Raw genomic sequence first — 26,743 nt, 5'->3', positions numbered from 1 at the left:
GTCCAGATCATCGAAAAGGGGCTTCGTGAAGATGTTGTACAAGGTAGGAGAGACGCATGATCCCTGAGGCACTCTGCATGTGGTGGGGTCCGCGGTCGCAGTAGGGGAGTAGACTTGCATGGTCCTATTAAGAAAGGATTCAATCCATACTATGGCTCCTTTAGAAAAGTGAGCCGCCGAATCCAGATGGCTGCAAAGAAGCCCTTGATCTACAAGGCCGAATGCAGCCGATGGGTCCAAGAGAAGGAGGCCTGATTTCTCTTTATCCCTGAGCTCGTCCATTTGGGCTTTTAAGTCTAAGGCTGTTTCAGTCCCATGTTGAGGCCGAAAGCCTGACTGGCGGGCACCAAGCAGATGGTTGGATTCTAAATGTTTCTGTATTTGTAAATAGTCCATTTTATCTATAATTTCAAAAGGAAGGTCACTGTTGAGATCAGTCGGTAGTTGGTGGGGATGGCAGGGTTTAGCATCTGTTTTTTTAAGTAGTGGGAGCACCCAGGATTCTTTAAGGTTACTCTGTATGGTGCTGGAGGAGAATGAAGCAGATAAAAGGGGCCAGATCCCTGGCAGCGTCCTTTATCAGTTAGGCAGGGCATTGATCTCCCTGACACAGGGTTTGAGCGATAGGATTTTTTCAGTCACGATGATGGACTTTGGAGAATTTAAAGCGGGGAGGGCAAGCACTGTCTATAGATGAAGTGGTAGAAGTTTTGGGGTAGGTAGTTGGGATTCGTGATGCTTTTTTCTTAGCAATTTCGGCTTGTAAGGTTGTGACTTTGTAGGATAAAGCTTGCTGTATGTTAGAGTACCAGGGTTTATCTTTTATGCAATTGTCAGGTATTGGAATAGGGACTTCTAATTCCTTCAAGATAACAAAGTTCCTTTATACTTGAGTTGGCTTGAGCATTTCTGGTGTTATAAGTTTCGCATTTAAGGCAGATAATGTGTGGAGGTTCCATTTTTATTTTCCTTGGAGAGTAGTAATCTCCAGGATACCTTGCATTGTCTTTTTGAGCGCAGAGTTTTCAGGTGTGGTGTGTACCAGGAGTTAATCAGGGCTTTGGGCTTGCTAGGTTGCAATTTAAGAGGCGCAATTTAGTCTAGTGAAGTGGACATGATTTTATTGTACTCGTTCACCAAGGCCTCTGGGCCCAGATTTTCCAGCAGAGAATTGAGGGTAGGACGAATCAAAGAGTAAATTGTCAGGGGTAGTGTTTTTTATCCCTAGTTGGAATGGGTCGGGCCAACTGGGTGGTGGTAGAGGTAAGTCGTTTAGTTGCTAGGGAGAATGGCACAAGATGATCTGTCCAGATTTAAGGGGAGATTGACGAGATGAAGGCATTGCAGTTAGTCTGCTACCCAATAAAGTATTCTCCCTTTGGTATAGGGTGGAGTACTCTCTTGGTGAGGCCAAGGTCAGTCAGAATGTTAGCCACTCTTGAGGCGTCTGGGTCTTTAGGGTCATTGAAGCCTAGGTTGATGTCACCTAGTAAGATGACTTGGGTAGAGTTTTTTAGATTGGCGAGGATAGTCGAAATATCCTCATTTTCCAATCTGGCCTGGGGGTCTGTAAATCAAGTGAATGGTGAGAGTTTGGGAGTTGTATATAGTTTGGCTGTGAGAATTTCGCATGATTTAATATCGAGAGGGGCTAGACTTATCGAGATATTTGATTTGACAATGAGGGCTATACCTCCTCCTTGTGCTGTTTCTATCGGCTCTTAGAATGGTGTTTCCATTGGGAATGGCCATAATGAGGGCACGGCCAGCAGCAACATGTAACAGGATTCTGTGGTGGCCAGGAAATCATAATTTTCAGATTGGATAAGATCGGATATCTCAGTGGTGTGAGCAACCAGTGATCTGGAGTTTAAGGCGCCTGTAAGGTTGCGGGTAGTGGTAGCTGTATGGGGTAGTGCTGTGGATTGGGTCTTGGGGATGGTGGGGTGAGTGCTTGACCTATTAAGGATAGGGTAGGTACTTGTAGTTTTGGTTGGTGCGCCAATTGGTTTTCTGATTGACGTGGTGCAGAGATCTAGAGGTAGGTTCATAGTTTCGTTAATCTGGAGCGTAATCTAGCATCCCTGATAACTATGGCAGAGGTGTTTTGGGATTGGGCCTGAGATGGGGATGCTAGATTGTGCCATAGTGCATGGGTTTCCTGCCTTCAAGTAGGTAGGAGTTGGTAGACCTCGAGGGTGAGGAAGGCAGAGCCAGGTGAAACACACAAGGCTGAGTGAGAATAGGACACTAAAGGCACTAAAGTGATGACTAGTAGTCAGCATGCTGAGATAGGCAAGTGTAGTCGGTAGGCGAAGTAGAGCTAATGTAGTACACTTTTAAGTTAGTAGGGTAGGCTCGTCTGACAGTAATGTCTAAGAGCGGTTAGTTGACTGAAGTGGCTTGTGCAGAGCACTACAAAGCCAGTAGGCTGCTAGTACAAGTGATAACAAGGCTAGTCTGGCAGTGGCTAAATAGGCTAGTCCTAACAAAGATCAGTTTGCTAGAGTGGTTATGGCATAACAGTACAATACAAGTGCAAGATAGGGTAGTCTGGCAGTGGAAATAGACTAGTTCTAGCAAAAATAAGTTGACTAAAGTCTTGGCATAGCAGTGGTCAATGGCATAGCAGTACAATACATGTGCCAGATAAGCTAATTTGGCAATACAGTGGGTGCGATTAGGCACATTAATGCAGTGGGCATGATTGACAATACATTTGTAGAGTGCCACAAGGTGCATTAGTTGCAATGGGTACAGGAGGATTGCAGGTAGGTGCACAGGGCACAGTGCAGAGCAAAGTTGTAGCAGAGAGCAGGACTGTCATTATGTAATTTAAAATGTGACTTTAATTTCCTATTTAGTGGAACACTACGGGGTGATCGTTTTTGCAGACTTTCCAGGATTTTGCGGCATGAAATGGCAAATTTTGCGGCACAAACCTTTATTGTGGCATTTTTGCGGGACATTTTGTATTAACTGGAGGGTTTAAGATTGCCACATTGCAGGAAATAGGCAGAGTGCAAGGCTACAAGAGAGCCAGGGTATCATTATGTATCTTTTGTATTTTAATAGGAAGAGTCCCAGATGTCTCTGGCTTGGCAGAACAGTGTTTGATTTGTCTACATTTGTGGTTTAATGTGCATGCCTATTTAATAGTATTAACTAAATTGATCATTATCAGTTGTAATGCCGAAAATATTTCCCTTCTGTTCTCCAATCCCCCACCCACACACCTCTCTCACCAACTCCCCATCACAACTTGCATTCCTGAACCTCTCACTGTCATACAAATACTCACAGTCACAATTTGCACTGCCCATCCCCTGCCTCACTCCAAATCATACCCCAACTCACACCTTACACTCCATTCCTCCCGCAATGTAAAGTCCTTCATTCTTTTGTGCTGCTTCTGCATCTTGCATCCTTTCTCCCATTCTATCCTTTTTCCCAAACTGCAGCTCACTGCCTCTTTCCGGCCAACCGCTTCCTCTCTGCTTTCTGGCTCACTGACCACATGCTCCCTCTACTTTCTGTACCCCCGCTCGCTCTCAGATTTCGGGCCCACCGCATCCTCTGCTCTATTGTGCACCGCTTCCTCCTCTGACCCACTGCTCTCCCTCTGCTTTATTGCCTATCACTTCACATCTCACCCATTACTCTAGTGTAACCATTTTTTTATTTTTTTTAAATGTAGATTTTGACCCAGAACCTCAAAAAATGGGGCATTTAAAAATAGAGCTGAGGATATGCTCTTTTTAGACAACCCATTTTTGGAAATGAGCAGGTCACCTTATTCTCAAAGGTGACGGCGCATTTCCACAGGATTGAGCTGTAGTGCAAATTGTGCGCTGGCCAGCTGCCTTGAATGGTGTTCTGGGTTGTTTGACCGAAGTGTAATAATTTGCGGCGGAATTGACCATAGTCCATTTCACCGCAAATTGATTTGCACTTCAGCCAAACAACCCAAAATGTACATTTCACCACCCCCTCCCCTACTTAACTGCTTGGTCGCTGCCGCTTCCCCTGCAACCCTGCGTTGTCAGCTCCGTCCCTCTAATGCGGGTCAGATCCGACTCTGCAGGGTCCCTTTTTCATTTTTATTTGTCCCCGCCTCCAATTTTGAGTAAGTGGGGAACACCCCTGCAACCCCCTAACCCAAATACGGAACTTGGGGAGCGGGTGATGCCCCCGCAACACATGTTAAGTATTTATAAAAATCGATCGAATAGTACTAGACGAAATAGGTCAAATTGTACCATTCGATACATTTTTTCCATCAAAATGGGTAGTACCTTAACTAGAATCGCTCTCCCGACAGTGTTCTGCAAGCTCCCAGCACCTTTCACAGGGACAGACCCTTCAGGCTTAAAAGTGCATATTGCTTGGAAATGAGTGATGCGATTTTAAATTGGCAGAAAAGCTACTTTATTTGATCAAGGAGGTGAAAAAGGCCATCTGAATGGGCGCACATATAAAATGGCCCATTCATGTGTCCCTTGTGGATTGGGCTGCTCTTTTTTTAGGCGCAAGTGATGAGGTGTGTTGGCGCATTTAATTTCTTGCAAAAAAAAGTTGAGAACCTGGCACCCAGAGTCATTTTTTTAAACAGTAATTTTTGCTGATTTTGCACAAAACTACCGTTTTCGCTGCATTTTGCGGGATCACAAAATCGCTATAAGCTGGAGGGTCTGTTTTTTATTAAAATCCGAAATGAACAAACCTCACTTTCCAGTGTTTGCTGAAACTATAGCCTATAATTTAATTGGGTAATTCCAAGGTATAAAATAAGCAGTGTCGTATAGCCAGTTGCTATGCAATTCTGTAGGTTTGCTTATTAAATTGACACTTGTGAAGCAAAAATAGCTATTTAAGTTGCCCTGTTCAGTGAAAGCACAGCTCGCCCTGCATTCCTCTTGACCTTGGGTCTCTCTCCACCCTTGTTTCCTCTGTTCACTGCAGTAATCGTCTCCTCTACAAGGTGCCATGGTTTGTGTTGGCGTGCTAGTTGTTTTTATTTTTTAATTTTTTTTATTCTAACAATTGCAGGCCAGGAGTAATCGGGATTACACTTGTATTAAGCCAACTAAATCCTGTCTGGCAAAGACCAGTAGGCTTTATATTTTGCAATTCCATTCCTTACATAATGCATAAGTGCAGTATTGCTACTGTAAAACAGTGCAGTGTCCATGCTTTATAGTAAAGTTTAGGTTGGTATAGCTGAATCTCGTTGTCAACTAGATTTCATTTTATTGGGGAATATGTTTCCTGTAGAACAGTGAACACTTTTGAAAATGTACATGATTACGCAGCTGCATACTTTGGATGGCAAAATTAGTTATGTGACCTACTGGTCATACATCTGCAACTGGTGCTCAACTCATGAGCTGAACCCATACGCCTGTACATCGTATCTCATTACCCCTGTTGCTTTATACCAGCTAGCCTGAAAGTGAGATGGCCACAAAATACAATATTCCACCTAGCTTGTCCAGTTCTGCCTGCTACACCATCCACTCTGCTTAGTCTCTTACTGTCCTTCCTCTTACATAATGAATACACAACTAGCTATACCCATGAACCAATAGTTCATCCAGTCTGTACATCTACAGATATGCTGCAATTCCATCCATCGTATTTAGCCTCTAGAGCTCACTTTGCTTTGATTATGATTGCCTTGTATAACAGCACAAACATGAGGTGGCCAAACTGGTTTCAGAGCCTGTTTATCATATGTGTCCATTCATGGAGCTTACCTTTTACAGAAACTCATCCAGCGCACACAAAATCTTGTCGCCAACTCGAGTACGCTTTATGAAGGGCAAATACCATTTGTACATTTGTAGGGGATGTATGAAACTTTACTTTGTTTGCATCAAATATCAAATGTTTCACTGTGCATGTCTGGCCTCTGGGTGGCAGCTGCATGCCAAACATAGTGGATTTTTGGTGACTTGCACAGAAAGCGCATTTACATCTGTTGCCGAAGGTCGAGTGCATTTTCCTTAGCCCGAGTAGGTAAAGTTACGAGATCCGCAGGTCTAGCAGAATTTTTAATTATTAGCAAAGCCTGACTCTTTTTCAGTAATGTCTTACTCCAGCGGTACACAAATGCTGTATTGTTTTATGTCTTGTGTACAAACAGCTTCTTGTGACATTAAACATTATAACATTGCTAATCTAAATGGGTTTATTTGCTAATCAGAAAATGTTAATTAGTTAACTCTAGCAATCCATTTTTGTAAACTACTTTATGCCTGGAATTCTTTTTGTCCTGTTGACCCAGACTTCAAGGAAGAGGTGTTCGAAATTCTCAAATCCCAAATTTTACCATCCAGCTTCCCAACACACTCCTTTCAGTGGAGGGTGGTCTAAAATCCTGAATCATTCATGTTTTTGTCAGGCTTCCCCAACCGAGACCACAGAGGAGGTGGTGGTCTGAAAACAAACAGCTAAGTCACCCTGTGTTTATTTTAAAGTGAAGTGTGTGAGAAATAATTACCAAATGGATTTGTAAAAAATAAACTGCTAGCCTAAGCATGCAGGAAAATCGAAATTGCACAGCACTAAATCTATAAATGTGTTCACTGACGGCGCTAATTTCTTGAAGTAAAATGTGTAGTAAGTAAAGAGTTGGTGTGCTTGTCAACTCACTTTTGTGATTTATGTTGAGCCCCGGGTAAAGTCCTAAAATCTCCCCTTCTGCCTGTTTTGACTGGCTGCCTGGTTCCTTCTGATACTTCTTGGGAAGGAGTAACGTGGGAGGAGGGGGGTGATTGCCCCAAGCAGTTTCAGATGAGGCAGACACAGGAATGTGGGCAAGTGGGCACAGTTAAGTGGGCTAGTGCATACTTCCGGTATGGAGTACATTGTGGACCAGATGCCATTTTCTTAGAAAGTAGCAGCCATATTGGAATATAGGTCTAACTCTGCTGCAGCTAGGATTGTAGGCCCAGACAATGAGCTTGGAATCGAGCAAATGCATGCAAGAAGTTAGATCATGGGCACCGGTGAGAAAGGGCCGAGATTTATGGATATTTTATGTTGCCTGCGTTGGCATTCAGTCCCCAGCAGAAATGTGCTCCGCAAGAGGTCCCAACGAAACACTTGTGTACAGGCGTGTAAGGACATGTCATTATCACAATCCCACGACTAGGAGTGCTTGAGCCTTCAACCTTTCTCCGTCCCAGACCTAAGTAATAGTGCCCTGTCCCAAGGCCCCAGAATTCCAATGTACCAACTAGTCCCAGAGCCCCGACCATAAAGCTGTTTGACCCCAATCGATCAGAAGCTGCCTTCATCATGAGTCACATGATGTGTGCTGTGAGGTGCCGTGGGGGTGTGGGGGAGCTTGGACGGGCACCTGTGTCTGGTATTGAGCTGGGGTGTGTGAATCAGTGACCTTGAATCTTCTGCAGTACCAAATGCGCCACAGGTTGGAGATCGAGAATGCATAGTTTTTCTCTGCATAAGCAATTGTAGCTTTGTGGCAGCTGATGTGAGGAGCCCACATGGAAGATGGATATAAGGAGCTGGGACAATGGCCTTACATCCCCTATGTATAGGGTTGTGCCAACCAGCCTTTTCAAATTGTAATGTATGTAATTTACGTCACTGATGCTTTCTTGTCTTGCTAGTTCCCATTTTGGCAGAACTTTCCTCGGCAGCAGAGCTCTTTGCTGGTGCATCTTTATTTTTGTGGAAATACTGTTCTCCTTGCAAGAGGTGTGCTGAGCCTTTCCCCGCCTGGTGGATTGCATTTTTTCTGCTGAGCATTGAGGGATTTTATCTTATAGGGCTCATGCCCTCCTTGAGCCCCCCCCTCCCCCTCACACTGAACTTGGCCTTCCGGCCTCTTCTGCACTAGCCTGGCTGGGCCTGCTCCCCATTGAGGCCTTCCAGCCCTGTCTCTTGCACTTGGACCTACTTTCCTTGCACTCTCTGCATTCCCTTGGCACTTGTCCACTTGGCCTCGCCTTGGCACTTGCCGAACCCATGGGCCCTTTTTTCCTCCCGGACTGGCACTCCCCACCCCCTACACTTCTTGCTACTACACTTGCACAATCCAAATGACACCATGCCTACCTAGTAGGACCGTTCGTTTTTGCTCCCCTGTTGCGCATTCAAACACCTTTTGCTGTATCAGCGCATTATAAATACCCAATAAATAGTCTCCCTTCCTGTAGAATTGTACTTCATCTTGCTTCCCCATTGTATGCCTGCTTCCTTGGCGTTGATCCTCTCTTCTTAATTTGATGTCTACGAAGTGCTGTTCCATCTTAGTCACCACACCCTGTCCCTCTTTATCTTGCTCATGTTCCTCTTCACACTTCCTTCACTCTTGACCTGGTTCCCCTTTAATATCCTCCCAATTCCTTGTCAGTCACACTTCCTTGTCCTAATTGTTCTGCTTCCTCATCCTTGTAATAGTTTCCTCATCAAATCATTCCTTCTCACTCACCCAGTACCTCTTCCTGGTTCTAGTGCCTCCTACTTGTCCTGATTAATCTTCCTAGCCCCCTCATCGTACTAGGGCATCATACTTTTCCTAGTCTCTCGTTCTTGTCCGTCATACTCCCAGTTCTTTGTACTAGCCCTCATTTTAGTCACTATTCCTCATACTGTCTCTAACGCTATTCCCTCTTCTTTAACCTATTGTATGATTCTAAACCATTTTATGCATACTAATCCATAAGTATTACTAATCTTAAACGGGCTCAAAAGGCAACAGGGCCATCATGCCTTACAATGGAGAGCCACAACCATGGCTTTCCCCCTCCCCCATCAAGGAGAAGATTTGTGCTATGGAGGGAGTTGTTTTCAGCCACCTGCAAGAAAAATTAGTGCGAAAAATACAAGTACCAGAATCCTTAGTCAATTAATTTGCCACACCTGAAAAGGAAATGAAGACCTGCCTGAAAAAGCAAAGAAACACAGCCTCTGTGAAGATTGATGGAGTCATGAAAACGTGCGTTTTGAGGAGAAGCTAATGCAGGAAAACTTGACTGGCAACAGAGTGCCTGCCTTGTCACCAATTCTTAAACATTAATCCATAAGTCTGTCCTCTGAGCCCCGCTTCCTCATCCATCATCCTAGGCATTCTTTCTCATCCTAATCTTCCACCCTGCTTTACTTTTCCTCATCTTGTTCCTCTTCCACCTTCTAGTCCTTTTTTTTGCCTTGATCTAATCTTCCTCCTAGTTCCAGTTCATAGTCACTATACCTCTTTCTAGTCCCTGGACTCTTATCCCAGGTCTGTGCTCTGTCGTAGCCTCTTTCTTGCTGTTGTCCATAGTTCCTCATATTGGTTTCTTTTCCACCTCCTCATCCTGGTTCTTTCTCATTCTAGTACCTCTTCCTCCTTATCTTGTCACCGTCATCCCTCTTAATCATCCGAGTTCCTTTTCATAGTACTTGTCTCTTTATAGGTCCCTGTTCTGTCCTATTCCCTCTTCATAGTCCTTCACCCTAGTCTCCTTTCCATGTCCTATACAAGTCCATTTTCGTTTATCTAATCATATTCTTTCTTCCTTATAGTTCATCTTCCAGTTCCAGCACCAAAACCATATAAGGTATTGAATTGCCAGCAATATGCCTCAAATACTGGTTATTTGTTTCAATGTTATGTTTAATGAGGTTTTATTAAACCACTTATTACGGATTGTTCACTCTAAATCCACATACAGAAAGTTCTGTTATTTCTAACTGCACAAGCAAAGAAAAAGCCAACATGTGTTTCAACCTATTACAGGTTTTCATCGGGGCTAAATTGAGAAATTATCTGTAGATCGCTTTACTAATCTGCACCGAATACAAACTGAATAGCTTGCATTTAAATTAGCTTGAGATTTAGGGCTTTACTCATGGGTGCCCACGAGGAAAGTCATCCGAAGGAGCCTGTAAGAGGTCCCACAATATAGAAGCTTGGAACACTCCACTATTTGTACACAAGACATTCAAATGGGTGTAATGTAGTGAGCCCATTCACTCAATCTAAGGCGTAGAAGACAGCATCAGGAACACAGGCCACATTTCTTTTGCATTCGGCTGGAATGTTCTAAATATCAAGTTAATTCAAATACACGCTAGTCGGCTGGTATTCAAGATCTACAAATAGTCTCAATTGAACCCTGATAACCTGTGATGGGTTGAAACGAGTGACTTTTTTTCTTTGCTTGTTCACTTATAAATAACAGAATTCTTTTGTATGTGGCGTTAGTGATAAGTGTTTGGTTAAATAAAACCTCATAAAACATTTAATTGAAATTTGAATTGAATACTAAATGGGACATCAAAATACAACCACTATTTGAGGCATACACTGCTGGCAATTCAAGACCTATGGGGTTGGCGCTGGATCTTTTAACATTCTATAACTTTCAAGACTTGGGAGTCTTGGTATAATCCATGGTACTCTCCATCTTCCCAACCACATTGTTTTCACAGACTGGTTATCAGACTCCCTATCCCTCCTCCCCCACAGAAGCCCTTTGAAGTCATAACAATTGAGTGCAATACAAATATCAAATTGCATAATGTAAATTGGTGTTAATAGCATGTTGCTTTGCTACCAAACCTTTTCCAGAGCGCTTTCACAACACTTTGAATTTGATCCCTGTTCCAGCAGTAATGCTTAAAAGCACATTTCACTAAAGCTTTTTTTTCATTTTTTTTTTGCACCTGAAGTTCTTTGATGTGATAAAAGTGAAAGGAAACAAACGGAATCCTGGTTGATTTTCTGGAATGGCAGTGCTTGCAATATCTAATTCTACAGTGAGACCTCTATTCATTTTCGGCAACTCCTCATTTTGAATGAAAATGAACCCTCACCATGTGCCAGTTTCTAGGGTCCTCTGTTTGGAATGATGGGCAGCACAAGCAGTTACACACACACACAGACTGTATGGAGTATGGCTTCAGTCATTCTCTTTAGAATGGCAAAATGTGAAGAGATATCATTATTATGTTATAGTTTCTGCTAACGGTTATGCCATACAAGAATAGCGGGCATGTGAAGTAACGGCTTCTTCGGGTGATCATGATTAGCATAACTAAAAGTGCATATTCTCCCTTGAACAAAAATATATTAAATCTCGTATGTTTATTTTAGGGAAGTGAAGGAAGAAGGCTCAACCCTGGTAGGTGAAATCTATTTTTTGATATAATAAGCAGTTTGTAGGATTCTGCCCCAGATGTTGGTAACTATGCAACTTCATTTTAGACTACCACCATGCATGGTTACCCTTGCACCTTTATTGCATGTGTATCTGCCATGAAGAATGTTAATGTTTAAGTACAAATGAAACACAATCTAGTTAAACACTACAAGACCTGGAGAAAGAGACCCCTGCATAGTCATAATTAATAATTACGAAATTGACACTTTTACTAAATACAAGATGTTAATCAATCTGACTTGACCTTGGAGAGGGCTTTGTAATTCACAAAAAAGGGACTAGTGTAACTTTGTTTTACTCCTGAACAGTGTGGTCTAATGGGTAATTCTGATGTACTCCTGACAAGTCGGGAATAGGCCAAAGTTTTGTGTGCCTCAAATAGCCCTCTCGGGAGTGACTTTGGAATCAACATAGTAACTTCTTTGTCTATTTGCCACACTATGTTCCGTTTTCAAGTCCATAAAATGGGCCCCTTTTTAATAGAATATCAGTGTCATGTCTTAAATGTAACCTTTAAGTTGTTTTGCTCTAAGGTTTGAGTGCATGTAAAGTACACTCTCCCCCCTCACCCCCTCCCGCCCCCACCCAGAACCATGAGCTCTCTTCTACTGGGACATTCTGCCAAATTGAGGGATAGAACATAATGAAAGACTCAAACAAGGTGGCTACTGTTAAAAAGCACATTGCCTGGCTTAGATTGTTTTTTTCTAAGTTTACACACGGGACAGTCAAATGCATTTACTGTTTTTAAAGGAATATTCATCAAAATAAGAGAAATGCAATTTCAATGATACCTTTTGTAGAATTCTGTTTGGAAAACTATTTTTTCTAGTTGGATATCTTTTTTTTCATACAATTAATGAGATTTCATGCTTTAAATGTGCTTTAAATGTTGAAAATTGGTTCCCTACTTTTGTTAGAAGTAGCATGGTGGCTCACTATTTTTGTCATTGTTTGACTGTGAAAATTATCCATCACCATCTTGTATCAACAGAGTGCAACCATTGTAGTTCACAAAACACAATCGTTATTTACGCCCAGATGCTCTGCCTTCGTCTTTTTGGAAATCATTCCCCTGCAGCTGGCAAATAGTTTAGTTTTTTCACAATTTGGCTTCACCGCCTGCCACGCGCCCCTCCCTTCACATGCTAATGGCCCCTCTCACCTATATATGCTGCTTAAGTGACCCACCTACAATTAATGTTTTTCCACTTGCTCGGGGAGCTGCTCAGTGTCCCACTTTTTGTGTGTTACTGTATTTTAGTATACAGTCCGTTTTCAGTGGCAAGTGGTTTGGGACGCTATCTGATTTTCTATATTGATTTCATGCTTTTGCAATGCGCCAAGATACACAAGAATTAGCCTGCTCTCATGCTTGAGCGGCCAGAATAGAGTAAGACCTAAGGGGAAGGAGTGCAGATTGAGGGGAGATGGGGTGTGACAGGATGGGCAAGCGTAGGGTAAATACAGAGCAGTCAGAGTTCTCTCAAAGTCTAAATGTTTTTGCAGGTTGAGAAGTTCAGAAAGTGTGCCATGATTGGTGCTCCGGTGGATAAGTGCTCTAAGAATTAGTGATTATCATGAAATGGGTAGGTGTGGTTAGTATGCTGCATTTAGGATGTGCACGAATAATGTTCTGCTGAGGGGCCTTTGTGTGTTTGCTGGTCTTTTACATCTTTTAGGGCCATGAATAATTTTAGGCTTGGGAGGCGATGCTTTGGGTTGAGACCAATGTGGCCTGGTCCTTATTTTCTAGGACTTTTCAGTTGCACATGTTGGGAAGATGCTGAACCAAGGGATCTAGTATCTATATAGTGGTTCAACAAGCTGGCTAGGTATTTTCGTGCTACCTTGCAAACGCCCTTGTGAATCAGACCATTTTGTGGACTATTTGTTGCCCCATATGTGTATGATTTAAAGCAGGAAAAGCTTAGTCCCTACGTTTGAGGCCTATGATCACCTGGGACACATTGTTCCTTACAAGTAGGAGATGTTGGATATTTTTCTTTGGGTGGCTTAGATAAATCAGTAATCTAGTTTGGATACTTTCTATTTTGTGACTGATATGCAGGATGGCAGGGCTTTTAAGCAGGTGAAATTTATGAAGAGCATTCCTAGTGATTTAAATGATTAGCGACCGAGGGCTGAGTTAATTAAGGCATGAACGATAATGGAAAGTATCAGGTCATGGTTGAATGCTGGAGGAATAATAGAGCCTGCTCTTAAAGCTGCGTTCATGTCTGTATTCTAAATGGCTCCTCTGTTCACTCTTGCATCACAGTGGTTGTAGCAGCTCTGTGCCACCAGTGTACCAAATTACTTCTGGAGGTCACACTGCACTTCCTGTTATGCCCACTTTCCATTTGCTGCCCCGCCCCATGCACCTCTTGCCTGGGAACACATTACAAATGTAGCTATTGTTGGACCGGCTGCACCTCCCACAGTGGCATTGCTTCCGGCCTGCCAGTGCCATTTTAGCGTTGCTGTCTAGAATGCTCACACACAACAGGTTCATCACCCTATGAGGTATTTGATGCTGTGCCTAGGCATGATGTCCAATGGAAGGATAATTGTGCAGGGTTCAGGTTGACCAAGAGAATTTTTAATAGGCAGTGGTCTTTGAATTGTGCCCCTTTAGGGCCAGGGGCTTCAAGCAATAGGTTACTTTCTTCAAGGTATGCATTGGTGTACACCTCAATCCTCACTTCCAACCTGCAGTCTGCATCACAAGCCTGGGCAATATCCTTTTGGTGCAGTCTTAGATCTATGTGAGAATGTCGAAGACGGGGAGTCCTGATTTTATTAAGGGCATTGAGGTGAGCATTATGGATTGCACTCTTTTGCTGCTGTTGTATAAAGGAAGAGTGAAAGTGCTGCTTTTGGGATTGATGCCTTTCATGAGGATTCCCCACCCACCATCTCATATGTCCCATCTGCCCTTAGCATCCTCCTTTTTCTCGCTGTCGCTCATGAATTGCCCGAGTTTTACTCGAGGAAGTAATGGCAGCAAAATGAGCACAGTCCCCACCCTCCTGGTGAATGTGCCCCGTAAACTGTAAATCTACCCATTTGTCACATAACCTATTTTACCAATCAGGCTAAAGTAGGTGACGGCACGGTCAGTTGAAAAACAATGAAAAATTAAAAGGGATGACCTAAAATCCTATAGCTTTTAATGTCATAAATAGTGATTCGTAAAAGCATGATATTCTTTCGCTCTTGAACCGTCTTAAATTCTGTGTGAAAGGTAACCCTCCATGGAGAAACATTGTTTAAATCAAAGCTTACATCTTACACATCTAAAGGAGAGCAAGCACATGAGTATTCAAATCTTCGTAGATAAATCTGCTAGATTACAATGGCATTCACAATGTATTGGGCCACCTATGTTAGACATGGTTGACCACCGATGTGAATACCATTCAAAGTATAACAAAGCAAATATAAAATCGTCCACCAAACAGGTAGTCACCAACATTGCTGCACAATAGGACTGAACTGGGTAGAGCCACTAAAAAGGAACTGCTTTGACTAAATCTGCCCTATTAGGATTCCAATCCACCAAAAGCCAGCATTCCCAAGTTTCAGAGTGCCTTTGGATTTGATGGTACCTGGAGCCTACACATCGTGCACCAGTTATGCCCTCTCCAAAATACTGCCAGCTGACCACTGACCCCCAAAATAAAGCAGGTGATCACATCTCCAATCTAAATCCAGTATTAAAGGCATGGTCTAGTAAGATTTTTTATTGTCCCTTCGGGTCGGCCATGTTTTTTTAAGCCTAAGTGGCTCGATTTTAGAAAACTTTCCTATGGACCTAACCCGAGTTTTCGTCCATTAAACGCACGCGAAAACAAGCACCAGGGAGCCGCCATTTTCTGATAATCCTATCTTTTCCCCCATCGCCCTGGCTGACCTGCTTTTGCGGCACTAAATCAATTCCCCCGCCCCTGAGCCTGACATTATCAAAACATTCATATTCCCTGCCTCTCTCCGTGACGTTACTGTGCTGCGTAGGCAAACGCGCCCAGTTGTCTTCTGCGCGACTCCACACAGAACCCAGAAACCAACACAGATCAACTCACAACACAGCGTGCCACAATTCGGAATATGAAACTGTACTTTAAAATGAAACAGCAACACGGTACATTTGGTAAAGTACATTTATTTGACATTCAATGTTTAGAGAATATTCAGCAATTGCCATATGAACTCTGAAAGCCATTTATTTTCTTTTATCTGTATCCGCAATAACTGTTCTGTTTCATCTTGAGTCACGCGCTGTTCCTTTATGGTACACAGGGTGTTCATTTTCGTAAAAATAATCACTTTGGAAGCACGGTGAACCGCAAGGCTGTTCCATCAATTAGGCACTAGTCCAGCCTAAAGGTTGATATGTTGCTTCTAGCCACTAGTACAGTGTAAGGGCATGTGGGCCCTTGGCGATCGTCCAATAATATGGTGATCGTGCTCCAGTTGTTGACACGAAGCTGCAGGTGCCTGCTGAAGAATCCATCCGCCGGTGTCTCAAACAGATGGCAGTGGCAGAATGGGATGAAATACCTGTTATGAAAACAAAAAAAATATAATTAGTCTCGCTAGCCGAACTTCATTAATATTACTCATTTTATTTATTACGGCCGATCAGAAACTATTTGCTTGCAAGGATAGTTCAATGGAGTATGTTCGTCTCTAAAATCAATGCGAAAAGTAACGAGATAAATCGAGGCAAACACACAATGATAAACGACAGTTAATCTACATGCGTGAGGAATGATATGATATATGATATGGCATTTGTAACGCGCCTATACTCAAGTGTTTCTAGGCGTGACGAGGCAGGTGGGGAACAAGGGCAGACAGACAACGATCCTACTAGGCCAGGTGTCTTTCTGATCGCGCATGGGGAAGGGCTGTACATGGTTAGTTGAATACAAATTAAATAATAGGGCCAGCTGGTGGCAAGTGCAAGGTAAATGCCGGGAGAAGGGGCTGAAGGATACAGAGACAGTCCCGTAGTGCAGGTAGGCAGTGCAGGGAAAAGTGGCTGGGCCAAGGACCGAGATCGGTGAGACCAGTGGACCTGCATGCCCATGTGCCCACTACGAACACGTTTTACTTGCTTTTCCTAGCTCTTCATTCATTCATTTATTCATGCATCCATTCATTAAATCTTCATTCCGGTATAAAAGCGTGTAAAGATTTACTTACATTATATTTGAAATTTCCATTGTGTCTCTTCGTAATCCAGTCTGTAAAACGGACCGTGCTCTTGACAGCGATTTTTCGTATAATGAACTAGTTTCTGAATTTTCTGCCTTATCGTCTCTTACGCTATTGCGCACTCCCTTCAAATGTAGTTCTTTCGGCATGGTCCCTGTCTCAAGGTCAAAAAACAATAGACGCTTATACTTCCAGTGCGACTTGTGGGCCTCATCTGGGCGCTGTCCTTCGCATTCTTTATTTGCAACATCACGTAGTATAGGCATCTGTGAGAACTTGAAGTTTAGAATCTGTCTATGTAGTGCGCCTCAATGTGCAAATACGAACTGGCTTCTCTCCCAAATGCCACGGCCCGCTTGGCTGGCGCGTTCTAAGTGCCCCAATTTTGTCCCCGTTGTCTGCGAGCTTTGCAGCCCAAATTGAGACATTTAATTTTTTGCGGAAGGTCAGGGAAAGTATAAAGTACCACAGCAGTTGAGTAAAAAGTGAGATTTATTGTTTGTTTGTTTGTTTTATTATTTGCAATACGCAAGCCTCCCCTCCGTTAACAGTGCGCAGCATTTACATTTACATGAGATGAGACATGAGAAAAATATATACATACACATATGTGAGGTGAATAGAGAGAATTCAAAGATGACACCCAGCTTGTTCGCCACCCATGATGATGAAGGTAGGAGTTAGGTTTACAGGTACACTGTACAATAACATTTATTTACAAAAAGACAATCGTATTGCAATTATTTAAACCGGGATTTGTACTTCACAATCAGCTGTGCTTCGGGTGGGCATGGCACAGTCGCAATGTTCGGTGGCAATGGAAAATTCCATATCTGTGCTTCTCTAACACAGCAACTATAAGGCCTTTCACAAAGTCGAACTGCATTTCATCATAGACTGGTTTGATCACCCATTGCTTACTTCGTTTTGAAAACACCTTAGTGTAGCGAGGCATCCTTACTTTACCCCTAGTCCTAGATTGTTCACGTCCGACATTGCTGTTATGGGCCAAGACCGCAAGTAGAGTGCGATGTTTCATGCCCCGAAAGCTAAAATGCAAGCGCTTTGGCCTGTACTTTAGGCACATATTGTGCAACACCTCCAAATCTCCTGTGTGACAGAATTCTGTCAGTCCTCTCAAATCTCTTGATAGAGTTTTGTCGAAAACAATCTTCTCAATGGCTTTGTGTGTCGGTGAAGATGGAATCAACCAATTCTTCTTCAGTGCCTCCTCTGGGGACAAAGGGCCATGTTCACATTGGTGGAAATGTTCATTTGCTGTCCAACGGTGAACATTAGTACAGTGGTGCATCAGTGACCGCCATTTTTCAAGTAGTATTTCCACTGACCCCTCACAGGTTTTTGAGCTCCACCAAAGATGGTTGGTGATAGAATGTGACCACTGCAAAATACTTTCAAAACCTTTTTTTTCCCCTGCAGCCGAGATTTTCTTATTGATTGATTTAGCAAGATGCCATACGTCAAATTGATGTTTAATATGTGGGAACTGCTCTCTCATTGTCTTGGCAATTGAAACGTGTCTATCCGTGGCTATGAGGTCGATGTGCATTCCCCTTGATTGTAGATATTCCACTGATTTTATAAATCCTAGTTTCTCCATGGCCACTGACGATGTACATTGTGTTACCTGCACGACCACCGAACTCACAATTTTCTTACTATCCATGTCCTGAAAGTGGTAGGTGCAGTACTTGGCAGAAAATCCAGGGCTGTCGCACTGCCCATCGCCGGCTAGCCTGAATCGTTTGCCTTTGAATGTACTTGCTAGAGACAATTGTTCAATTTTCCAAGCATTACTAATGGCCGGAAACAGATAATCACGTTGGTATATGTAGTACAGCGCTTTAGAAATGAAATGGAGTCCCACAAACTGAAAGAAAGCCTCTAACTTTCTAAAACTGGAGCCACTAAAAAGTGATGCAGCTGCACACAGTAGATTGCCTGCTGGCAGTTTCCCCAGCATCGGTTGTGCAGACCATGAGAACCTATGATTTAATCTACAGGCGGCATTCATTTTGACATTACTGCCTTTTATTTGACGAGTCACATTAATCAATGTCTTCCCACATACTTTCCCTCTAATGGAATGCACACATTTCAGCATACCTATAATTTCCATCAAACAACTGTCGAATACAATGTATTTGCTCTCTTTCATTAGACTGCCATCCTGCGTCAACGTTGTTTCGGCCTGTGACGTTGTGGAGATTTCAACACATTGGAAAGTAGTATCGCTGATATCAAGTTCTGATGCGTCTATGGATGCTGCGGCTGGTTCATTCTCTGTCATTTCGACGTCTATTACTTCAACATTGATGGGAGAACACAACAATGTCGACAGGTTTTTTGGTGGCAAATTTTTGGCGGGTATAGATTGTGTAAATTGATCTGCAACTACTTCAGAGCTATCTTCAATACATTCAATAACATCTTCTTGTGGTGGTGCGGTCGCACTGTAGCTATGGTCCAATGCAACTTTGCTGTAGTCTCCAAACACAGTTAATTCATGTTCTGGCCATTGGACATGAGCATCTCGAGCCTGAACACGCCTCGCCTCAATTAATAGTTCCTCCATAGTGTACACGGTCTGGCAAGCCACATCTCTCATTCGCTTCACTGTCTGTGTGTGTATAGTTCTGACACCCACGGGTAACTGTAGGAGAGATTGGAAAAGGTATGTTCAGTTTAAACACAAGATGGAGTGTAGTAGAATTGACTGGAAAAAAACATAAAATAGTCCCCAGCACAAACATTTTTTTAAAGTTATGAACTGTTTGTAACTAACCTTTTTTTGTTTTTTTTTCTTTGCAACTTTTTTGACTCGACCTTCAACATCTGCACGCTGTAGCTCCGGTTCATTTCCGCATGTCCTCCCTTCCTCTTGCGCTGCAACGACTATATTTTCTGTATCCGCATAGACAGCACGGAATGAGGCTCCATCGTCTCCCTGAAACATAGTACTTTCATTACTATGTATCAAAATATTGTTAGCATAAAACACACGTGAGGACGAACACACAGGTACATCTCAATAGCCAAACACGATTTAAACATTGTGTGCAACAATCAAAGGACAAGTATTCGACCAGTGATGATCAATTTCGATGGAACTTTCAGTATCCATACCTCTGGCTCTGCATGGACTGCCATGAATGGTTGTATTGGAGAGGAGGCATCCGCATCTCCCTGAAACACAGTACTTGCATTAGTATGCTTTTCAATATTGGAAACACAACACACACTTGGGGTTGACGGCACAGGTACATATAAAGAGATAACCGCAAATGATGCATTGTCCAAAAGAATCAAGGAAAATCCAAATATGATCACATTTCATCGACTTATTTCAACGATTCCTTTACATCTGCATCATCTAAATGAGATGTTGTGATTGTGGTGGAAGCTCCGTCGTCTCCCTGAAACACAGTACTTGGATTAGTATGGTTTTCAATATTGGAAACATAACACACACTTGGGGTCGAACGCACAGGTACATATAAAAAGATAACCGCAAATGATGCATTGTCCAAAAGAATCAAGGAAAATCTAAATATGATCACATTTCATCGACTTATTTCTCCGATTTATTTACATCTGCATCATCTAAATTGGATGTTGTGATTGTAATGGAAGCTTCGTCGTCTCCCTGAAACACAGCACTTGCGTTAATAGGGAAGAAAGTATAGCAAATGGAATCACGTTATATGATCACGCATGATGGAGCTGTCATTATCCATACCTCGTGCTGCTGAAGAATATCTATGGATGTTGCAAATGTAGTGCGCACTTCCGAAAGCTGTTGCGCCGATTCGTATACGCAAGGTCCCGCTTCCACTTCCCCTGGAATTACTTGAATGTCAGGCTCTGCATCAAGTGCAGGGGTTGACGGCACATCAACTGCCTGAAACATAGTACTTGCATTAGTGAGGATTACAATAGTGAAAACATAACACACCCCTGGGGTCGACAGCACAGGTACATATCAACGGCTAACCACGAATGAAACATTGTGTAGAACAATCAAACGACAAGAATTCCAGCTCTGATGATGACGCTCGATGGAGCTGTCAGTATCCATACCTCCTGCTGTTGAAGAACATCTAGAAATGTTGTAGATGTGGCGGAAGCTTCAGCATCTCCCTGAAAGACAGTACTTGCATTAGTATGGATAACACTAATTATAACCGAAAACAAACACCAGTGGACGATAACTAAGGTGTATATCAATTGGAAAGCACTAACCAAACATTCGGTAAAATGATTACACGATAAAATAAAAATATTACTTGACATGCATAAAACAGGTCTGTAGCGGATTAGCCTAGTAAGATTACCTGATACGCGCTAGAAGTGGTTGATAACTGCGACCACGTCAAGGATGTAGAATGTTCTTGCTTCAGATTCAAGGGATAGTCAAGAAGTTGTAAAGGTAAATTAATGATTGATAATGAAATGCCAATATTAAAAATGTAAGGCGACAGAATACTTGTAAAATGCTCAATACAGCACAATTCCCTGTTCCCATATATATACATTGTGTTTGTGGGTTATGAAATCAAAAAAGAATATATTGGTAAATGTCATTATTCAAAAAACTATACAATCATATCAATATCGAAATTATTACAAGGGATAGAACACCTGCAATATCAATTAATCCGTTCGGATACCTACATACTACCGCAAGGCCTAAAGCTAAATCCGGACACTTGACTCACCGGTGGCGGAATGTGGACGAATAGAGTGGGAATAGCGTTTTCGAGCAATTTCCGTGTCGTTCGCCCTTTATTCTTCTTTGTTACCCAAGATGTTGTGTACATGTCCAAGGAAAAGTGCCGGCTGCAGATGCAGTATCGATCACCCCTCTTGTCCTGTAAGACTTGTTGGACTCTACTTTCCAGCTCATCCAGTGGATATCCGCAATGTCTGACCCATTCTCTTATTCGATCAACAGCTTTCGGGAATACATGCATTGTAGTGCCTTCAGATTTCGCATGGGTCTTCGAAGGGCAACCGCTAATCGAACAGGCAGGCATTGTTGATAAATCTGAAAAGTAAATATCGACATTATTATACAATCTTCAAGAATAAAGATTTGATACAAAAGTAAATGAATCATACAATGATCAATGCAAGGTTTGTTTTGGTCGCAGGAACTATACCAGTTCATTATGTGCGGCTTAGTATTTGCATAAGTTGCAGAAATGTATAAATGATGTGACTAAAAACTGAACATGTGACTCATCCCTTGGATGTTCTGTATTGCACGAGAAGGAAACATGCTTACATCATAGACTGGACCCCCGAAGGATGCAATTCGATGACAATTGACACAGATGAAAATAAATAGATCTATTGATAGCATAGCAATGGAAATTCAAGTCAACAGCAATGAGACCAATGAACATAGCACTATTGGGTACTCTACTCGCAAATAGATAGAAATTTAAAAATCTGCGAAATATGACCAGGATACATGGCCTTACCTTGACCAACAAACAGTTGGATTCAGCAAGCAGAGCAGTATGTTGCGGGAGAATAGGTGGATGGCCACAGGTAGCGCACTGATGGGTATGCTCGAAGCGGTCACAGAAGTTCACGGATAGCACGACGACGAGCAGATTAGCATATATCTCAGTGGTTCCCAGGTAGCACGTTCAGGAGTTGACTTGCAAAGCACAAAGATGTTCTCATGAGACATATCGAGTGGTTTTTAAAGTATTAGAAACTGGGGTGTGTTTGTGAATGAATGACATATGTATGTCATGGTATTAGGGGGCGGCCTGCTTGAAGGGGGGGCCTGCATGGAGACACGGGGTCTGAGGAGGCCATGTGACCGATGGCCCCTTGGCGTGGGACACCTTTTGAAGTGTACATGTAGTTTGGCACCTTGGCCTTTTGTGCCCCTGACAGCCCCCCATGCCAGCGTGCATCCACCGGCGCGAACCGCCTTTGATACAGGGGGGTGGGATGGATGGGCCTGGGGCGTGCAGAGAAGGCACAGGAAGACTGCTGAATGGAGACACACTTATGTGGATTGCAGGGGGGCGGCCTGCCTCAGGGGAGGCCTGCCTGGAGACACGGGGTCTGAGGAGACCATGTGAACAATGGCCCCTTGGCGTGGGACACCTTTTGAAGTGTACATGTAGTTTGGCACCTTGGCTGTTTGCGCCCGTCACAGCCCCCCATGCCAGCGCGCCTCCACCGGCGCGAACCGCCTTTGATACAGGGGGGTGGGATGGATGGCCCTGGGGCGTGCAGATAAGGCACAGGAAGACTGCTGAATGGAGACACACTTATGTGGATTGCAGGGGGGCGGCCTGCTTCAAGGGGAGGCCTGGCTGGAGACACGGGGTCTGAGGAGGCCATGTGACCAATGGCCCCTTGGCGTGGGACACCTTTTGAAGTGTACATGTAGTTTGGCACCTTGGCCTTTCGCGCCCCTGACAGCCCCCCATGCCAGCGCGCATCCACCGGCGCAAACCGCCTTTGATACAGGGGGGTGGGATGGATGGGCCTGGGGCGTGCAGATAAGGCACAGGAAGACTGCTGAATGGAGACACACTTATGTGGATTGCAGGGGGGGGGCCTGCCTCAGGGGAGGCCTGCCTGGAGACACGGGGTCTGAGGAGACTATGTGAACAATGGCCCCTTGGCGTGGGACACCTTTTGAAGTGTACATGTAGTTTGGCACCTTGGCCGTTTGCGCCCGTCACGCCCCCCATGCCAGCGCTCATCCACTGGCGCGAACCGCCTTTATATCAATATATAGTATATCGCCTTTATATCAATGATAGTATATCGTTGCTTATCAATAACAAATGCCACATACCGGAGATTCTTGTGAGCACAGACCCACACTTCAACCGGTGTATTATAGTGGTCAAGACCCTAAGGCCTGTATAATCCAATGGTAATTGTTAGTTTAGATATATGTGTGACTTTTATAGAGACATAACCTACTGAAAGACTTTGAACAAGTGTTATTTAGTGCATGCATTATCGAGAATATGTTATGTTAGCTTAGATAGATAGTGACCACCCTGCTTCACAGCGACCAGACCTTCACCCATTCGGAGCACAGATGTCTGACGTCCATCCTTGAATGGAGACACACTTGATTCATTTAAAAAATCGAAACAAACATTGTTAAAATATATGTGGTGTTTTATTTTGTATCTTATTTTCATGACACAAAAATACAAGACTTTAAAGATTATACAAGTCAGGTTGCAGCAAAGCGAGAGAAAATCCCCTGTACTGACCGCTGTCACTCGGGAACGTTTCTCTAATGGCACGAACGGCACAGGCGGGTATCACTCTTCGAACGCGGTGTCCAAGCCTCCCGTGGAGCCACCATGTAAAGGAACGATAGGCCACCAGCCTGTACCACCTGTGAAAAGGAATGAAACAAACTGTTTTTAAATGACCAAGATAAGTTTAATAAAGGTTTGTTGTCAATGACAATTCTTGTAACTAATGGCATTCTGCACGGACAAATGCTATCTAGACAATGTACACTATTGAACGACTTACATGCGTTACAATGATATGTAGATGTAATTTTGGATATAGTAGAAGAACATGAAATAGGAGTGGCATGACAAGCAGAGTATACTTACTCGTTACTCGGATTACGAGGACGAACAGTTGCGCGAAGTTCGTGCATAAGCACCATCATTATTCTCAACACGATCCCTGTGAGGCAGGCTGCCCTGAAGTCTGGCAGCTTGGTGATGCATTGCGGTCGTGGCTCGCCTTCCGAAATGTAGGCCAGGCATCCCGAGTTTTCTCGGCAGCAGCAGTTCTCGTCCTCAGTTGGTATTAGCTCGCACCGATTGCATGTGCACCAGGTGGAGACGCCGTCCATTCGACTAGGCCCAGGCTCTTCATCTGTTGATTTGTCCTGCCAACTGCCGTCCGAATCCCCATCGTTTTCGCGTGCTTCCCTTTCCAGTAGTTCCTCCTCGGTATACTCGGGCTCGTACATGTAGGGCATTATTGCAGCCATTGTGTGGTAAACAGAGTAAAATAATTTACCGAGATGGTACAGGTGTTCACACGGGCTACAAGTGGCGAAGGTAGCTGACCAGAGCACTGAAACGAGTCACAGAATACTCAAAGTAACACAGAGAGAGGAATGGAATCGAAAATCTGCTGCTGTGTGTTGTGAAACGGTCTGTTTATACTTATTGAGGAAAGAGGCGTCCTGCCATTTCCATGGCGACACGTCATTAGCTGAAGCGCAGCGAATGTTGACACGAGACGTGCTTTGGCGTTGGGAAATGGGCGGTACGAGTCTGCTGATGACATGCTCAGGGGCGGGGGAATTGATTTAGTGCCGCAAAAGCAGGTCAGCCAGGGCGATGGGGGAAAAGATAGGATTATCAGAAAATGGCGGCTCCCTGGTGCTTCTTTTTTTTCGCGTGCGTTTAATGGACGAAAACTCGGGTAAGGTCCATAGGAAAGTTTTCTAAAATCGAGCCACTTAGGCTTAAAAAAACATGGCCGACCCGTAGGGACAATAAAAAATTTTACTAGACCATGCCTTTAAATCTAACGTGTCTGTATGATCACCATTCATAATGCCAGAGCCTGCAAAGGAGTAACTAGTAGGGTTGACAAAATTACCAAAAGCAAACTAACAGGACAAAGTTCACACCCAACAAAAAATCTTTACTCTTTCATTGTTTCACAGCTTCTAAAAAACAGAAATCTCACATGCCAATTTGCATGCCCAATGGCACTGCAAGTAAACTAACAGTGCCTCCCCTCCACCCCCATTGTATCCTTCAGTTTGTCCCTTTTGGTCAAACTCTATGGAGCAAAATGGCTGAATACCTGCTGAGTAACTTTGCAATTTTATTTTTCTCCGGCCTTAATGGTTCTTAATGCGAAGCATTACAAGCCATTGAGGATTGGCCAATTTCATTTAGCCTGGTAACCATATATCCTTTGATGGCACCTAGGCTATAAATATGTGGTTCTGCTTTGGAGTTGGCTGCCTCAGGGACTGATTAGTATGGTGCCGGCTACTACTGGCTTCTGTAACTGCAACTACTACCTTGTTATGGCCTGGTCACTTTGGCCAGTGCTGTGACAGGCTTATATGCTTCATATCTCCCTACGTGCAGCCCTATCACACACTTGGACGCACATTCCTCCATTGCTGATTGCACCCCGCTACTAACGTTAATCACCCCTCCCACCTCACATGCACAAAGCCCTAGCACTACTCTGCTGATCAACCTGTAGCACCACCCTATCTCAGCCATGGCCACCCTTACTCATTCTACCAACCCATACCTTAATTCCCCAGCCCTCTGGCTCAAACACTTTGCCACCAGACCTACACCTAACCTACCATGTAAGTTACCCGCGAGGAACTTCAGACTTGGCTCTAGACTCCTGCACGCCTCCCACCACATTAACTCTATCCGACATACTAACCCTTCACCTCCAACTGTAACAGCTCTCACCTCCACTCTACCTACACTTATCACAGACAGCAACCTCTGAGAGTACCCCACCTGCTCCTAAAACCACAATCAAGGGGGCATTGATTAATGCTAGATCCCTTAGGGCACATTCACTAGATATGGCTGATCTCATCTTAACACATGACCTTGACTTCATTGCCATCACAAACTTGGCTCCACGCTGCCTCAGGTCCGCTACTCTCATTAGCTATTCCTACAGGCTACACATCAGATGCAATCGTAATACGGGTCAAACCAAAGGAGGTGGTATTGCCATCATACATACAAATTGTATAAACTTCCGCATTTCCCATGTGCATCAAATCACATCAGTAGAAGTACTTACAGCTAAAATAGCTCTAACCCCGAATAAGACTATTACATTCCACCTCATCTATAGGCCCCCCTGGGCCCATATCCACTTTTGCTGAAGATTTATCCTACATTCTTGCCGATAACACTAAAACCAAATCTCAAATAATCGCATTAGGAGATTTCAACTTGGGTCTCCAAGACACTAATGATGCCCCAGCCGCCGATATCAATAACTTGCTCTCTAATTTAGGCTTCACGCAACATATCAACGAGCCTACACACATCAAGGACAGAATCCTGGACTGGATAGCGGACCTAAATTGTGAAATCAACGTGGATTCTAACCAACCATGTGCGTGGACAGACAGCCACTTATCACCTTTAGTATCCCTGCCAGAAAGATCAGTACCACTCTAGACATCGCACCTGCGATCTTCACAAGAAATAAGTGAGACATAACTTGTGAAAAACGACTCCCACTAATCCTCCCAGTTCTCAATGAACACGCTTCCTTATGCACTGATCAAA

General features: G+C 43.6%; 1 long non-coding RNA gene across 1 annotated transcript in view; it reads left to right on the top strand.

Moving 5' to 3' along the window:
• LOC138491639 (uncharacterized) overlaps positions 1 to 26,743 on the top strand; it is a 317,517-nt gene that overhangs the window by 276,724 nt on the left and 14,050 nt on the right. The window contains exon 2 of the long non-coding RNA XR_011276053.1: positions 11,111 to 11,138. This is a non-coding gene — a long non-coding RNA (uncharacterized lncRNA). The remainder of the gene's footprint in view (positions 1 to 11,110; positions 11,139 to 26,743) is intronic.

Source organism: Ambystoma mexicanum, chromosome 10 (genome assembly GCF_040938575.1).
Source record: "Ambystoma mexicanum isolate Mex_15411 chromosome 10, UKY_AmexF1_1, whole genome shotgun sequence".
In the NCBI taxonomy this organism is placed as follows: Eukaryota; Metazoa; Chordata; class Amphibia; order Caudata; family Ambystomatidae; genus Ambystoma; species Ambystoma mexicanum.
Note: the sequence above shows the minus strand (reverse complement) of the source record. Positions and strands in the feature narration are given on the sequence as shown.